The following is an 18,907-nucleotide window of genomic DNA, read 5'->3' as shown; positions in this document are numbered from 1 at the left end:
AAAAAAAAAAAAAAAAAAAAGACTGTAGGGTTGACACCTCAGACAACTGAGAGCAGACAGCCTGTGCCTGTTACCACTGCCCTGACAGGGCCGCACGCTTGGGCCCCATGTTCCGATGGCAGCTAACCACATAACTGCTTCTCTTAGCCTAAGCCCGCCTCTGCAGCCTGCCTCCTCCCTCAGCTCCAGCCACTGTCTCCTCCATTCCAGCATGGCGCAGGGCACTTGCAACAAACACACTGTGTATACACCCAGAGGAAAATGATGGCTTCTCCCTGTTGGCTTACAGAATGCTTTTCTCTTCCATCCAACAACCCAAGGTTGAAGGCCTCCATCAGTGTTCAAAGCCAAAAGGCTAAGACGTAGAATTCACCTTTGCCTAGTTTGATTGGGAAAAGAGGGGTGGGAAAAAGAGCTTGGAAATAGTGTCAAAAAGACTGCTTTTATTCATCATGAGAAAGAGGCAAGAGGAAGCTCTAAAGATTTATTACTTGGCATTCTAGATGGCCTCCAGGCCGACAGACCATCGGTAATCACCCTACTAAATAACGCAAAACCCGTTGGCCACAGCTTCTTCAGGGAGTCTCAGGGATATCAAGTCCTCTCAAGAGAATGGAGGAAAAGAAGTTACTTGCCAAATGTAACCTAGTGTCCCAGCTTAGGATATACCCCTTCTCCTGTAGAGAGCCATCTTTCTGAGTTTATTTTATCCAAAGTCATGAAATCTAAGTTGGGGGGTTATAAATAAAATTTAAAATAACAAATTTCCAGCATACCTCCTCCTCCTGTGATATTTCATGGAAACTAACAGTTCTTTCCCTTCTGCCCTCCCGCTAAGAGAAAAACAAAAAACAAAAAACAAAAAAAATCCAGCATTAAAGTAGTATTTTACAGATCCTGAGCTGAGGGCACCCATTTCTGTGCAGAGAAAATGCCAAAGAATGCATATGTCCATCATTCAGTGGTTGGATGTGAAGATTTAATTACAAATAATTTATTGAGAGTAAAAGATAAGTCAAAACAAAAGCCAAAAGACAATGCATTGTCAGTGAGGTAGGGTCCATTTTACACCTGTTGGAAAGCTTGATAGTTATTAATCTGCCCTGACAGGAAGAAAGCATTTTTGTACCTGACAGAGTTGATAAATGTGGCAAACACCAGCCCTACAATTTAAAATCAATATGGAATGTTTTTCAGAGCAAAGATGGATCAAACCAGCATACTAAACACAAATGGCTAACAACCAGCATGGAGACTAACTGTTTAAATGAGTGAAATGCAGGCAAGTAACGAGCAGGCATTGGGCGAGGGATCGTTACAGCTCGTGTGCATTTGGGGCTAGAGGTATGAACCATGGGTCAGAGTCACATGCAGCTCCAGGGCGGAAGCCCTAACACAACCACAGACTCCTCTGGGTGGGAAAGAGGCAGCTGCAGCTTATAATTTGCCTGGGTCCATGTGTCTATTCATTGTGCGTTTACAGAGAATTCCAGAGAGTTGCTGGTGAGCCAAAGAGCATCCCTACCCTCGAGGGCTTCACAGTAGAGTAAGTCAGAGATACGAATGGAAACTTTCAGTAGCACACAGCAAGTGTGGTGCTTGCGAGGGGCCCTGGGAGCTTGTGGGGGCGCAGAGCAGGGGAACTGAGTCTGACTCGGCAGCAGGAGAATCCGGGCAAACCTTCCTATAGGCGGATCATGTGGTCGGACCGGCCTGAGTTCGTACCCAGGTTCCACCACTTGTTAGTTGTGTATGACTTAGAGCAAGTCACTAATTTCTATGGGCCCCTCATATAAAAATGCAAAAGAAGAAGGATCCTCTGCAAAGCAGGAACCTACCTCACTGGGGTGTGGGGGGTTAATAACAATCCATGGAAAGGGCCTAGCACAGTTTCTGTCACCCAGGAAGTGTTTGGAAAAGAAAAGAGTATTCATTTCCTTCTTTTCAAAGCAGTGGGTACGGTAGTAAGAGAGTATTCTTCTAGTGCAGACATTCTTGGGTTTCTGCCATCCTCTTCCCAATAAGGAGATAAAAAGGGAAGGATCTTTCCAGAAGTCTTCCCTGTACTGAATTTGCTCTACCAGCTCTGGAAAACCAACCCCGCAACTACTACTGACATCTGCTGCTCCGTTTCACTAAGGCCAGCAACTCCTCCCGAACCTTAGAGGAAGCTGGGGCTTCGGCTTGTGCCCATGTGCACACACACAGTTGCCCACATCTGCCATGCCCGTGTTGTTTGTTCACACGTTTCCTCTCATTCAGTCCTCACACTGACTCAGAGACAATTGCTGCTCTTGCCTGTTTACTGAGGAAGAATAGGAGTCACTCTTACTACAAAGCCCATGTTAGGGACCACTGCGCTAGCAGGAGACTGCATTCCCCTTGGAAGCTACGTGTCCCCAGCCCCACATCCCGTAGAACATTTCTGTATGAAGTACTCAGGGGATACTTGCTTGCCAGGCCTTTCCCTTCTCTGAAAGGGTAAGGAGGCACTTGTGCCTGCTTCTGATCCCCCCACCCACACTTCTTTCTCGGGCTAATGCGCTTTTTAGACACAAGACAAAGTCAGATTTCTTTCAGTTCTAGGTATTAGAAGTCCTCCTGGTGCATGAAAATCTTAATCGTTTGCACATCAAAAACAGGAACACTAGAATCATATGTGTATGCATACATTCCACTTGAAATTTTATTCAAATTGAGAAAAATGGCATTTGGAGCTTAAGTTAGCTATAATTTGCCAAAATATGTTCTCATTACATAGATAAGCCTTTTGGTTGCTTTTAATCAATGTGCACTGTATCATTACCATTAAAAAGCCAAGAAAATATAACTCATTTGTTGAGCATCTACTATATGCCTGGCTCTCCATGATGATTAGTTTTATATTTCAACTTTTTAAAAATTCAATTAGCCAACATACAGTTTCAATATATCAATAGTTTCAGATGTAGAGTTCAGTAATTCATCAGTTGCATATCACACCCAATGCTCTTCACATCATGTGCCCTCCCTGATGCCCATGATACAGTTACTCCATCCCCCTACCCACCTCCCCTTCCACAACTCTCTGTTTCCTAGAGTTAAGGTAATTTTATATTTCGACTTGACTGGGCCACAGGGTGCCCAGATATTTGGCCAAATATTCTGGGTGTTTTTGTGAGTGCGTTTTGGATGAAATTTACCTCTAAATTGCTGGACTCTGAGTAAAGCAGGTTTCCCTCCCTAATAGGGGTGGGCCCCATCCACTTGGCTGAAGTCCTGAATAGAACAAAAGACCAACGACCCTCCAGTAGGAGAGAATTCTCTAGCTGACAACCTTTGGACTTCATCTGCAGCACTGATATTCCTGTGTCTCCAGCCAGCCAGCCCACATTGCAGATTTGGTCTTGCCAGCCTCCATAATTACACGAGCCAGTTCCTTATGACAAATCTGTTTCTTCATATATGCTCACCCTATTGGTTCTTTTTCTCTGGAGAACTCTGACTAATACAGTCACATACTTTATTCTTTAAAAAAATTCTTTGAGAGTTAAATATTATTATGCACATTAAACAGACAAAATAGGCACAGAGTTAACCCATGCATTTCCCCTTCCCCAGGCTGATTCAAGATCCCTGTGTAAATTCCCCATTTGCACAGAGCAAAATGTGACCAGTGCTTTAGAAATGTTACCAGTGACACGATTGTTACTAGTGGTTCCAGGTTGTAGTCACATCCAGCTCAAGCCTGAACACCCTTTGAAGGACATGGCACAGCACAGACACACAAATCAGGCTCTCAGATGCAAATAGAACCATCAGGTTGGGAGTGTACTTCAGTGTTCACAAAAGCTACTTCCTTATCCAATATGCATTTCTCCAGTCTGAAAGCCTGCTCTGCATAGCAAAGATGGACCTCCGGCAATTTCAATTTTCCTCCAGTGATGAAAAGCTCCTTGTTGAGAAAACTCTCATTTCTTGCAAAGGTGCTGGATACCCTGGGTTAATTTTGGCCCCTTAGGAAAGCGCTAACAGAAAAGGGTGTTTCAGGACGCTGGACAGCAAAGTGGAGTCCAAAAGAACAGGAAGAGAGCAAGTGGTAAACAGGGATAGATTTAATGGAGGAGTGGACTGGCCTTAGCTTTTCTGGTAAAAGGCTTTTTCATTCAACAAATAAGACACTGTCTCTGCCTTCAAGGAGCTCATAATCTAGTATATCTCCCAAGATGACAGGAAATTCTTTCATCTGTAGAATAAACACTTATCAATGCCAACCATGTGCCAGGCCCATATGCTAAGTGCTGGGCATAGAGTTGTGAGTAAATCCATGTATTACATCTAGAATCCCAGCCCTAATGAGGCTCACAGTCTACTGGGCCATCAGACCTTCCCTCAAAATCAAGAGAGGGGAGAGAACCCTGTAACCCTCCCAAATTTCCTTGGGTTGGTCTCTTTCACATCACTGTTCTATGTCTCTCTTTGTAGATTCTGAATTCAATCCCTCTCTCAGGAACATAACCCTGTTGCTGGGGAAAGATTACTGTATTTATATTATACAAAGCCTAATGCTTTGGGGAAAAAATAAGACAGACAGACACTATTTTCAGACATGCAATCTCCTCAGCCAGGAAGCAAGGCAGCCAGAGGGAGCAGTGAAGGCCATCCGTCTTCCCTAGCCCAGCCCAAGAACAAACAATCTTCTCTGAATATTAAAGCCCAGGAACAATTTAGAGAAAAAGTCTGCACTTGCTTTCTCTCCCCTACCATATTCAATGAAATGCAATTCTTATGTTCAGAGAGACTCCAACTAAGTAGATAATACAGCACATTTTTCAAAGGGCCTGCCATGGCTTTTTATCCTCCATAGCATCTAATACCTGTCAAACATTTTAGATTAGAATGAGTACGAAAAACACAGCCTCACTCAGCATTTCCTTTGCTCTGCAGACCAGAGACTGGAATGAAAATCAGCCTTGGGGTTTCAAGTCTATAGCGGGACACCCACCCACACCTGTGTATTAACCATCTGCTATGTTCAGGAATAGTATATTAGAAATAGCACTGGCTTTGGAGATGGGCATGCCACTGACTCGCTTTTGACCTTGGGAAATCACTTTAGCTCTATGACTCTCAGTTTCCTCATTTTGAGACTGGGGATAATAAGTCTTATCCCCCTCCCCACAGGATTAGGAGAATCAAATGAGATCACATATGTAAGGAATCTGACATGTGGCAGGCACTCAACAATAGCTGTCCATCTCCTTCATGTCCCTTGTCTTGCCAGAAGGACAGCCTGAGAGCACATTCCGTCTCAGGGCTTATACCTGTTTTTGCCTAGGCTTGCTTTCTACTCCTTTATTCCCATCACGTAACTAGGAAATTCCAGAATTCCTCCTGACCTTCCTGGAGGAGGTTTTCACTGCTTCATTCTGGTCTCTGTTTTGTTGTCAATTAAGAGGTAACGAATACTGTTTTCCTGAAAATAAATAAATTGAAAAAATTAAAAAAAGAAGAAGAAAAAAAGGAGCAAAGATTAAAAAAAAAAAAAGAGGTAAGGTATCTATGTGGTATTTGTACAACCCAATCAAATGAATGTGTTCTGTCATCACTGAGAATCTGTATAATTTAACTGATGCAAATCCTCAGATAAAGTTTCATGTTCCATATGAAAACAAATCTGCAGTAATTAGCATCTTCTTGTCATCAGAGTGTTCTAGCAGGTTGGCTGAATGGCCTGGGCCAGAGGTTGGCAGTTCTCCAAAGCCTAGGTCTGCTGGGATTTCAGGCCTCTTGATAGACTGAATGGAGGTCACTTAGGAAAGAGGGAAAACTCTCAGCACTTCTTGTTTCCTACCGTTGGTGTGGCCTCACACTCAGCACACTCTAAGCAGAAAGCCCAGAAACATTTCCTGTCACTATCTCTCCCCTATTTAACTGTCTTTGGTTCATTTATCAAGTTGGTATGTCTATTAAAAATTCAGTATATGACCTGGGAAATTCTCCTTCCTTCTCTTTGTTTCAATCTTCTCTGTTAATTGAGTAATCTAGAGGAGAACCAGGAGCAACTCTGGAATCCACTGGATTGGTATTCTTTTACTGTCTTCATCCCTACCCCCAACACTACCACCAATAACAAAATCTCTCAATAATTAAAAGGAGTTCTACAACCAATTCCAGTGTAGGGAAGGAGGTTCCCCATATCAGCAAGCAATTTTTGGACACCAGCTGGGTTTCCTACAACTCAATTCTGACCCTACCTACCCAGGGATAGCATAAGATTCCACAGATTAAAGGTTCAGTCCTATAAGACTGCCCCCAACTTCAGACATCAGTCACAAGCCTAGGTTATCACCATGCTTCTGACTGACTGGCTGTCGATCAGAAGTTCCCATGATCCCCACCTTAGGTTGGATTAATTTGCTAGAGTGGCTCACAGAACTCTGAGAAACATGTTACTAGGTCACCGGTTGCTTATAAAAGGATATAACTCAGGAGCAGCCTAATGGAAGAGATGCATAGCTCAAGGTCTGGGGAAAGGGGTCATATGCCCTCTTCTAGAATCTCCACTCTCCCAGCCACCTTCACGTGTTCCCCAACTCAGAAGCTCTCTGAACCCATACTTTAGAGTTTTTATGGAGGTTCCATTACATAGGAATGATTGATTAAGTCACTGGCCATTGGTAATTGATTCAGTCTCCAGGTGGAAATATTTCAGGGGGTGGTACTGAAAATTCCAATCCTTCAGTCGTGGTTGGCTCCCTAACAACCAGCCCCATCCTTAGATGCTTTCCAAAAGTCACCTCATTAATATAAATCCAATTCATGGAGCATTATGAATAATAAGACTCCTTTTTCACCATTATGCCTTTGAAGGGATTTCAGGAACTGAGGGCAAGAGACCAAATATTATGACAAAAGATGCTCCTATTGTTCTTGTCACTTGGGAAAATCCAAGGGTTTGGAGAGCTATGAGTCAGGAACCATGGACAAAAACCAAATACATTTGAGAAATATATTTTGTTCATCTGAGCAAATACATATTTGTTATAAGTCACAGTATCATGGTAACTTTAGGAACAGCAATAAAGGACTTTATTGGCAGGATATTAGGAAGCTTGCAGGTGCAATGGGAGGTTGGAGACAAGGCTAGTAGAGTGGAAGGAACCAGAGCAGAAACAATTTGAGTTTAGAGTGCTGCTGTTTGCATGGATGAGCCCTAGTCATGTACATTCTGTCTTTGCATCACTCTGCTTCACACTGAAAGTGCTTGGGTTTAGAGCCCAGTTGTTTCCATTTAGGTAATGTGCTGGCCTCCTGGATTTGGAAGAAGGGTATACAGAAGGAATCTCCAGGAACTCTTTCTACTTCCACAATGGAAAGGCAAGCTTCGCTGATCACCTCAGCAACTTCAGATAGTATGATTAACCTTTTCCTTTTGTTGATCCATTGGCAGTGAACAAAATCCCTTGGCTTCTTATTTGGTACCCTTCATCTTATATTTCCCTCACCCTCTTCCTCCAGCTTGCGTCAGCTTGTTCTTTAATTTTTCCATTGTTGAGGTTAATAAGGTGTTTATTTAAGCATGTTTAAGTTTTCCATGCTTTTTCTATAGATTATTTGATTTCTTTTTAATTTTTACAATAAACTTTAGCATTTATTAATTACTTTTATTTATTATTTGTTTACACACCAGTCCGGCTGATGTCCCTCTAGTTATCTTGGTTATCCAAAGCTCATTTTCTGCTATATTCCTCAGGAAGGACTCATGGGAATAACATCTCCTGATTTCTTACATGTTGTAACAACCTGTGGCCCTTCATACTTAAAAGTGATAATGAGTTCTTGGCTCCTACTTTTCTTTCCTAGATGTCTTAAATATATTATTCCATTTTTCTTCTGGCAGAAAGTCTGATGATAATCTAATTTTCTTTCATTTATAAATAAAATGCTCTGTTTTTCTAGATGTCCAAATGATTTTTCTTTTTATTTAAAGTCCATTAGTTTTATTAGAATGTGCCTTAGTGTTGTTGGTTTAGGGTCAATATTCTAAGATATGCAGTGTACACTTTCAATATGTAGTTTCTAATTCAGGAAGATTTTTTTCAATTGTGGTTTTCACTATTCAGATCCTTTGACCTTCTTCAGGAGTTCTTATAATTTCTATGTTCCATATTCTTTGCCTATAATCAACATTTTTTTTCCCTCAAACTCATTTTATCTCCATTTCTTTCTGTTATTACAAAGCATCTTTTTATCTTTTATTTTAAAGGGCACTCCTGTGTTTTTTTCACTCCTTTATTCCTTCTAGTGACCCTTTCTCTTTTCTTTTCTTTTCTTTTCTTTATTTGATAGTGACCCTTTTTTCAAGTGATTCTTTTAAAATTATAATTATTTACTGAGTTCTGTTACCTCCTTCTGAGTGTTTTAAATTCTGATAGATGTTGTTCTTTCATTTACTGTATCATTTTCTTAATACATTGTAGTGCATTTGGTTACCTGTTTTGTGGGTAGGTCTTTCTGACATGCTTCCCTTGTCTGTGGAATGTTATGACTTTTCTTTTCTTTTTTTCTTATAATGACTTTGTATGCAATTTGGCCTTAATAAACTTTGGTTGTCCTTTTTAAAAAAACAAAAAAGATTTATTTATTTATTTTAGAGAGAGTGTGTGTGCACAGACCAGGGATGGGGTGGTTGGCAGAAGGGAAGGGCAGAGGGAGAGAGAGAACCTTAAGCTGACTGAACAATGAACACAGAGCCCAACACGGGGCTTGATCCTATGACCATGAGATCATGACCTGAGCCCAAATCAAGAGTTGGATGCTTAACTGACTGAGCCACCCAGGCACCACTTCCTTGTCCATGTTTTTTAAAATTTATTTTTTATTTTCAGCATAACAGTATTCATTATTTTTTGCACCACACCCAGTCCTTGTCCATTTTTAAGGGAAATTCAATTTATATTTTTGACTGTATTCTTCACAGACCATGGTGGCTGGCTTTCCGAGATTCCTTGGCCTTCTCCTCTCCCCATACTTTATTCTGGACTTTCTCTTTGCCTTCTCTCTGGTCCTGCTCGATTTTCATTCTGTTGCCACTAACTTCCTCAGTGTGGGACTCAAAAGAAACCAAAGCCAGTCAATCTTGAGAGTCCATAGTGGCTGGACTGCTTAGGAGCTTAGGAGTCCTTTTGAATCTTCAGTCATATGATTTCATCTACGGAGACTTTGTGTGTGTGTGTGTGTGTGTGTGTGTGTGTGTGGTGTGTGGTGTGTGTGTTGGGGGGATCTCTAGAGAATATTCTAGCCACCCACTATAATTCAAACTTCAAACTGATCATGTTTCAGGCCTATGTGATATCCTAGTAATTTCTTCTATGATACTCTTCCAGGGTGGATCTAAAATCTTCTATGATTTAGTCTCCTATTTTACTGGGTTACACCTGAAGGAAATGCCTTTAATTTTTTTTTTTAATTTGACAGAGAGAGAGAGAGAGATCACAAGGAGGCAGAGAGGCAGGCAGAGAGGAAGGGGAAGCAGGCTCTCTGCAGAGCAGAGAGCCTGATGCGGGACTCAATCCCAGGACCCTGAGATTATGACCTGAGCTGAAGGCAGAGGCTTAACCCACTGAGCCACCCAGGCTCCCAGGAAATGCCTTTAAAAAGGGAGTTAGAAGAATGAACTTTCTGGTCCTTTCATGTCCGAGTTTTGACGAATTGTGTCAGTGAGAAAAAATTCTAAGTTTTCCTTATAGCTTTGTATATATTTCTTTATTACATTCTAGTTTCCAATGTTGTTTATGGGAAGTTTGATGGCAGTCTGATTTGTATTCCTTTATAAGTGACTGATTCTGTATCTCTGGGAGTCTTTAGGATTTTCTCCTTATCCTTGCTGTTCTGAAATTTTTCAGAAATGTACATATGTGCAAGAGAGAAAGCAACTCATTTGTTGCTATTTTTTTTGAGCACTAGATAGACCCTTTCCATGTGAAATCCTATGTGCTTCTACTCTGGGAACCTGTCATCTACTTTTGTTCAGGGACAACTTCCTTCCATTTTATCTGCTTGGACCTCCTGGTGTGAATTTTAAAAACCAACTTTATTGCAGTATTGTTCAGTTACAATCATATGCACTTATTTTAAGTACATATATACCCATGTAATTGTAGGGGCTGAGGGCAGGAGGCCCCAAGATGGGCCACTTTGGCATGAAGATTATTCTAAGCTGAAGGCAATCAAGACCCTATGGGCTCAAGAGAAACTTTTGCCCCTCCTTAAGCAAAGACCCAGTTTTGCCTGCCTGGACTTCTGACCTTCGGAACTGTGAGGTAAAATGTGAGTACTGTTGAATTTGTGATAGCAGCAATAGAAGGCTAGCATAGAGTCAGACTGTCTGGATTCCAATCCTAGTCGTACCACTTTGTAGCCATGTGACCTGGGGCCTCGCCACATTTCCTTTGTCTCATCTGTAGAATTGGGTGCTGGTAGTGAATGTTGTTACGACCCTCTTTGTTGTTTTGCATTCAGCTTTCTTGGAAATTATATCAACTTTATCTTCTAATCCTTCTGTTAAACACAGTATTTTTTTAGTAGTTTAATATTTCTTTCAGTGTTCCAAGATTCATTGTTTATGTACTATACCCAGTGCTCCATGCAATATGTGCCCTCCTTAAAAACCAATATTTTAACAATTATTTTCTTTTGTGGAGTGCTTTTTCTTTGACCATTTCTTTGACCATAATATTTTGTTTCCTGAATGATCTGTTTACTGGTCTTTTTGTTTTTGATCTACTTATCTTGTTTTTTTCTCACTCATATTGTGTACCAGTGACCTTTGGTTTTCCATTCATAGGAAAGCTGACTGGAAACTCTAGGCATTTGGGATTCATGGCTTATCACCGGCTGGTTTGCTTCGCCTTTGGGAAGTGAACAGAGAATTGTTATGAGGCATAGGTCCCCTGGCATCTCCCAGTTCAGAGCCTTACTGTGGACCCAGCAGGAAACTCAGTTTCCTCCTAAGCTGCAGCTGCCTCTGAACTAATTCTCAGCTGTATTTATCTCTGTCCCACACCTCTTTTCTATCTGTTGTCTGTCCTCTAGATATTTGCTGCTATTCCTCATTCAGTGATGGTCCCTCTGCTAGTCCTCTTATTGTTGGACATTCATACCTATTGAATTATCAATAGCTTTACTATAATTTTCAGGGGATTTCCCGATCCCAGACTACCATATTGAACCAAAAGCCCCATCCCTGCCTCAGTATGTCTTAACATGTGGCACTGCCTTTTCCTTTAAGCAAATAAAGCCTTTCTGAGACACAGTACTCTCAACTTCCTGCCCTTACTCTTATAAATTTGTATCTGCACCTCTACTCACGTCTTCTCAGAAGATGTCTCTTATTTGTCCAATGGTAGTCCTCTATCTCCATGCCCTTGTTCCTCTGGTTATGAGAAAATTGGGGTACCTGATGACTCTTTTCTTTAGCATATCTTCTTAAAAAGCAGGCAAAAGTAAGCTGTAGAAGAGAATGGTGCACTCACTAAATAACACAGACTTCTAAGGATCAGTGTAAACATTTCTGAGGGAACCTTTTCATCCCTCAGAGATTATTCATGTTTCTTGCCTGTCATTTTACGTCTTTATGCCTGTCAAGTTGAAAGACAGAAGAAGGGAAGGAAGAGAAAGAAGGGAAAGAAGTCCCTCATAATTTGTTAGAGGTTAAAAAAAAAACCCAAAAAACAAAAACAGAAGAAAGAGTTGATTATGTCCATCAAGGTCGTGTCCACATATTGCTAGGGTCAGTCAGGCACAAAGCTCACTGCCGTATTTCTCAAGGCTACTATTGTAAATATATTAAAAATAAAGATCTTTCTTCTATCCCCGTTTAGATCTGCAATTTCTTTAGATGGTTATGTCTCCTCATTACCACCTCTCTTTCTCACTCAACATCTGCACATTCTTTTAAGTAGTCTTGAGAAGAATAGAAGAAATCAAGATACAAAGAAACAGGGGTTTAACAAAGAGCAGGCGATCAACAGCACCAAACTATCCCAGAGCTTAAGGAAGAAGAAAATAAGAAAAATCATACTGAATTTGGTGATGTGAGATCATTGAGGATTTCAGTGATTTTGTTTCTAGAAGTTGCTTAGGTCAGAAGTCCATAATGAAGAGGAATGAGGAGTATGTAACACATGGGGATGCTGAGGAAAGGCACCTAGGGGAAAGGGGAAGGACGTGGAAAGAGGGTCCAAAGCAACGTTACCTCAAAAATGGAGATGCTTGGGGCGTGTTTGTGAGCAGAGGGTAAAAAGGAGAGCAGAGAGAGGGATAGGGTGTGTGTGGAAGAACTGAAGACCCAGCAGGAGTAAAATAGTCTCTCTGCCCTTCAATTTGATAGTTCCCTGCTCATCTGTCTTCAGTCCTCTCTCTCAAATATTTTAGCTATTCCCACTGTTTTAGTCATCATTTCTCTATTAACAAACTTTACTTCTTCAACTCCAGGACAGACCTCACTCAGGACCTTCAGCTCAGCACTTTGGATTACTTTTGTATGGGTGTCCTGCCAGCCCTCAAACTCAGTCTCAGAGTCCATTCGCCAGCCCTCTACTCGTGTTTGTCTAACCTGAAATGCAATTCTTTCACTTATTCTTATCATTTACTAATATTCTTTCCATCTATTGGGGCCCAGTTTGGCTCTCCTTGTTCCATCCACCCTTCTTCCCAGGAATGATTCTGGGAATCCAGTACTGAAGAAGCCTTTGCCATTCGTCTCCACTAAAGATTATCTCATCGTATAGAATATCGTAATGCTGACACTGAAAATTCCCTCAAATCTTCTCTGGCCCAACCTTCTCACTGTTTGGAAATGTGAGACCCAGTGAGGAGAAGTATCCTGCAGTGGTGACACAGTGAGTAGATGACTCAAAGGTCAGTCTGGAATACAGATCTTGGATATCTCAAGGCAACTACCCCAGCTGGTTACCTTATTATGTACCCTGTGTTTCTTATACAATGTGTCTTCCCACATCCTTGATTAGTACTAAGTTCCAGGAGGGCAGGTGATATTTCTCCTACTTCTCTGAATTCCCTACAGCATGTAATCCATTGTTTTGGACAGAACAGGCATTAAGCAAATATGTATTGATTGAACAAGAAATGATACATCACAATCTGACATAAACCATCAATTATCATTCTCATTAGCATATTCTATCAATTAAAATTAGTAGTGGCCCTGCGTCCCTGAACAGTTATAGTGGCAAAGCATGATGTTCCAATATAGTCAGGTAAACTCCAGGCCCTAATGTATATTTCATAAAGTCTATGAAAGGCAAAACTGAAAAGGTCATTTCACATAATAGTACCCTTTCCTTCCCCCATTTTATTGATGGGAAAATTGAGATTCACAGAGGAACAAACAGGGCTTGCTGAATGTACACATTAAGTGAATGGCACTAGCAGGACCAGAAACTAAGTCTCCAAATGCCTGAGCTGAAGTTTTCCATAACCTAAGAGTGCAGGTTGTACAATATGATGAACAGTTAAGGACATGGGGTTTAGGGTCTGATTGACCTGGCTCTGGCTCTTGAGCAAGTCAGTCAGCCCCAGTGAGCCTCAGTTTCTTCACGTGCAGTAATAAGCCTGCTTCAGGGAGTTGTGAGTCCAGCCACGGAGATAGTACTCTTCATAGTCTATGGTGCCTCCCACATTGGAGGAAAAGATCCAACTGTCAGCTTAGGTCCAAGGCTATGCAGGCCCCCAAAGATGCAAAGGGGAGTCCATGACCCAACACACCCACAGATGTGCCCTAGATTTTACCCATAGGCTTGAGATCAAGCCGAGTACTCCCGTGCCTAACTGGCATAGCCAAAAGCATGAGGACCATTTGGAAGACTAATTACTGTGAGGTGCCAGGGAGTTGGCATTGAAGTAATAGGACAGCACCCTCAGGAGCTGTCACTCCTCCATGACAAGCCCATTAAGAAACTGTCAACAATGGCAGCTACAAGTCCCTGAGTGGAGGACATCTGGTCCCCAAGGCATTTAGTTGGAGCTGCCTAATGCTGGAACAGCCAAAGGGACTCTGAGGACTCACCAAAGACTGCCAACCAAGAAATGTGGAGAAGAGTCTTTCAAGGATAAGTAGCACCAGCCCCTGTAATAGGTGTAGCTACAGGGACAGAGAAGCAAGGGGAATGCTACGACCTCCAGGTAGAGTTTAGACAGGGCAGGGTTGGGTATGTGGACACCACGAACACTTAACAAAAAAGTCATTTTGAGATGAGCATTATGGGAGCCAAGAAAAAGAAATCCATGACATAGAATATAGAAGTAATAAGTGTCAAGCACTCAGATGTCAATAAGTGGTAGAAGGAAACTGTTATTTATTAAGCACCTATGATATATAATAGACTACCACAAACTTAGTTGCTTAAAAACAATACCCTTTTGTTATCTCTCAGTTCTATGAGCTGAGTCTATGGGTTGCGTCTCAACCTACAGTCGGTGTCACCAGGGCTGTAGTCTAATCTGAGCCTTGGAGTCCTCTTCCAAGCCTATATGTGGTTGTTGGCAGAGTTCACCTCCTTACAGCTTGCTTGTTGTCAAGGCCAGCAGGAGAGGGACTTCTGTCTCTGATCTCTATATTCTCCTTTAAAAGGCTTTCCTGATTATATCAGATCTACCTAGAATAATCTCCTTTTGATTAACTCAAAGTCAAATTGATTAGAGATCCTAATTATATCTGCAAAGCCCCTTCATCTTTACCACACAACATAATGTAATCACAGATGCGAGATGCATCATATTCACAGATTCTCCCACATGCAGGAGAAGGGATTGTACCAAGGGGATGGGAACATTGGAGGCCATTTTAGAATTTTGCTGACCATAGCCTGCCCTCTGCCCTCCAATGACTCACAACCCTTCTAAGTGTGAAATACATTCACAGTGTTCTCCAGAGTCTCATCCCATTATAGCAACAGCTCAAAGTCCAAAGTCACACCGTCTAAATCTAAATCTGATCATCTCATCAGCTCAAATCCAAAATCTCATTTAAATCTCATCAGCTAAAAGATCCAAATCTCATCATCTAAATTGTCTACATCAGGTACAGATGAGCCTTCCTCTCCATCTGTTAAACTCTCTACATGCATTATTATATTTAATTCTGAAGACAACCCTTTGAATAAATTTTCATCATCCCCATTTTATGGATAAGGAAACTGAGGCATCCAGAAGTCAGCTAAACTTGCCTTAGGTCATTTAGAGATTATGTTCCCCAGTTAAAACTTGAACCCGGGTATGTAGAATTTTGTTATCTACACTAATTTTCTCTAGAGAAGAATGGTCTGAAGCCCTCCAGGCAAGCAGGGAGTTTTAAATGATCATTCACATTCCCCAAGTAGCCACACTCTGGGGGATATTAGTATTCTCAGACTGGAAAGTTAAATGTCAGATAACATCACCTATGTTTTAGGGATGGCATTCCCTGCATATGTCCCCATGGTAGAGGTGAGAATTCGGTTGAGAGAAGTAGGGATTCTCATGACAGGAATGAAACAAAGGTTAGTAACTCCAATTACATGATATAAGAACCCCCCCCCCCCCCCAAAAAAAAGAAGAAGAAGAAGGCGGATATATGGGTACTAGCTGCAGTCCTACTGTAACTTGATACATGACTTTGGGCAAACGGTCTTTTACTTCTTTGAGCCTCAGTTTCTTTCTTTGTAAAATGAAGAAGGTATGTTTGAAAGCTACATGATCTCTAGGCCATTTTCAAAGTCCTTCAATTCTAACAAGAGGAGCAAACAACAAATGCAGACAAATGTCATGATTGGGCATTTGGTAGAGAAAAGAGACCTGGTTATTTGAATTTCATGACATTGTTTGTTCTTAAACAGAAAATGCTTAAGCATATGGACATAGCCTTGACCTCAGAACATGTGCTGGAGCCTTACAAAATACTGCCAGGGAAAAGCCCAGGACCTTTGGGAAACAAAGATAATATTTAAACCATTGATGACCATTATTCAGGCTACTATATTTCTAAAAGCAGGATCCTGAGGAGTATCAAAGTGAATGAAGCCCCATGAGAAGGGAATGTCCTAGAATGTCCTGGAATGTCCTAGTTGGGGAGGACTGCAGACTCTGAATGCCTGGGCAGAGGAGATGGAGCTGTGCTCACAGGAACACATCTCATCACTTTACCTACCCAGAGTAACCGTTCATGTCCTGCAAATCTCTTCTTCCCACTTGTAAAGCCCTGCACATCTTTTCATTCCTTCCCCAAATGCTGACTCTGCCACTACTACGTGCCAACACTATGAGGGGGCTATAACAATGATACAATGATACAGTCTAGAGCCATTCTACCCCTTCTTTATTCATAAGATCTCTCCCTTTCTTCCAAATGCCTCTTGCATGAAATTTTCTCTGGTGAGTGCCTTTATTCTTCTCATCCCATTTCTTCTTTTCTTACCTCTTCCCTCCCCTCTCCTCCCCTCTCCTCCCCTTCCCTTCCCTTCCCTTCTCAGCTTGTTCTGTGTTTTCCTCATATCTCATATTGGCCAATATCTATCTTATATTCCAGATACATGTGTGCAAGTGTGACCCCCCGGCAGTCTGCGAAGAACAGAGTGTGCTCTGTTTATCATACAGTTGGTGCTCAGTGCTGCAAAGTCTTCCTGAGGCTGCCCTTCGTGGCATGATCCAGGATTGTTAATTGCTATTATTACTATTCTAGGTACTGTACTGAACATTTAACATGTATCACCTAATTTAATCCTTACAACAGTTCTACAGAGTAAATTGGCTGTAAAATAGTACAGTTCCAAACTTGCAGTTATAAATAAGTACAAGCGATATAGTGTACATCATGATGACTGTAGTTACCACTGCTGTATGAAAAGGAAATCGCTAGGAAAGGAGATCCTGAGTTCTCATAAGGAGGCATTTTTTGTTTTATATCATCTATAGGAGATGATAGATGTTAACCGAACCTATCGTGGTCATCATTTCACAATATATGTAAATCAAATCACCACGATGTACAACTTAAATTTATACAATGATGTATGTCAACTATTTCTCACTAAAACTGGAAAAAAATAGTACAGTTCCTAAGAGAACATAGATCTGTCTGATTCTCAAACCTGTTAAAACATCATGCTAATCCACGTCCCAGAGAAGCCAGGAATGCACTGTCATCTCTCTGTGGCTCCTATAAATATCATTTTAGTTAGAAGCTAGCTCTTTTCAGCGTTGTTTACATCAGGTCAATACTGAAGTGAATTTGCATCTGCTAAGCACACATCAGCTGCTGGTTTGGGTATGGAAGACAGGGAGTGATGGAAAATAGGAAGAAAGCAACCATGAAGCTTACCACGCTAGGGGAAAGGATCCTCTAGGATCTCCAATGTTACTGGGGTATGATGACAAAAGAATCTTCCAGTATGAGACAGAAAGAAAACAGCCAGATACAAAATTATTACACTTGGCCTGGCCACAGGTTCAGGCTTGCCAAGTGCTTGTTGCAAGATTGTTTTCTGGGAAGAGCAGAAGAGGGAAAAGCCCTTAACCAATAAATTCAGTTTCCTTGAATTACAAAGGGAACGTGAGAGGTACCCGGTTCCGAACCCACCTCCACACATCTCTGTTACTTGCCGCTGGAGCCGGCCAAGGCCAGCCCTGGCTCCTCAGGTGTCACCTCAGATGACTGCCCTCTGCAGTGACAGACTGCACGTGATCCTTGAAGGCTTTTATCAGGCCCATGACACATAGATGAAGTTTTGACTAAAAATATTAGAAAATAAACCATTACTTGTGAACAAAAAGCACAAAGCAGCTTTTTTTTTTTTTTTTTTTTTTTTTTTTTTAGAATTCCAGCAAATGTACAGTGTTCTACTAGTTTCAGGTGTACAATACAGTGATTCCACACTTCCATACATCATCTGGTGCCCATCACAAGTGTGCTCCTTAGTCCCCGTCGCTGATTTCACCCAGCCCCCACTCACCTCCCCTCTGGAAATCCTCAGTTTGTTCTCTGTGGTTAAGAGTCTGTTTCTTGGTTTATCTCTCTTTTTTTCTTTCTTTCTTTGTTTTGTTTCTTAAATTCCACATATGAATGAAATCATATGGTATTTGTCTTTCTCTGAATGACTGACTTCACTTAGCTTTATACTCCAGAGATCAGTCCATGTAGTTACAAATGATAAGATTTCATCTTTTTGTGGCTGAATAGTATTCCCCACCCCCACCCCCACCCCGTATCTTCTTTATCCATTTATCCATCTATGGACACTTAGGCTGCTTCCATAATTTGGCTACTGTAAATAATACTGTAGCAAACATAGAGGTACATATGTCTTTACAAATCAGTGTTTTCATGGGATGCCTGAGTGGCTCAGTTGGTTAAGCATCTGCCTTTGGCTCAGGTCATAATCCCAGGGTCCTGGAATTGAGTCCTGCATTAGGCTCCTTGCTCAGTGGGGAGCTGTTTCTGCCTCCCTCTCCCTCTGCTTTTGTGCTTGCTGTCTCTCTCTCTCTCTCTGTCTGACAAGTAAATAAATAAAATCTTTAAAGAAAAATAGAGATTAACATCATGTCTTCACACTAGTAAAACAAAAAAAAATTTAGTATTTTCATATTCTTTGGGTAAATGCCCAGTAGTGGAATTACAGGATCATATGATAATTCTATTTTGAATTTTTTTAAGGAACATCCTTACTGTTTTCCACAGTGGCTGCACCAGTTTGCATTCTCACCAGCAGTGCAAGAGGGTTCCTTTTTCTCCACATCCTCAACAACACTTGTTGTTTCTTGTGTTTTTGATGTCAGCCATTGTGACAGGTATGAGGTGACATCTCATTGTGGTTTTGACTTGCATTTCCCTGATGATGGGTGATATTGAGCATCTATTCATGTGTCCATT

Source organism: Mustela nigripes, chromosome X, assembly GCF_022355385.1.
Source record: "Mustela nigripes isolate SB6536 chromosome X, MUSNIG.SB6536, whole genome shotgun sequence".
Classification (NCBI taxonomy): domain Eukaryota; kingdom Metazoa; phylum Chordata; class Mammalia; order Carnivora; family Mustelidae; genus Mustela; species Mustela nigripes.
Note: the sequence above shows the minus strand (reverse complement) of the source record.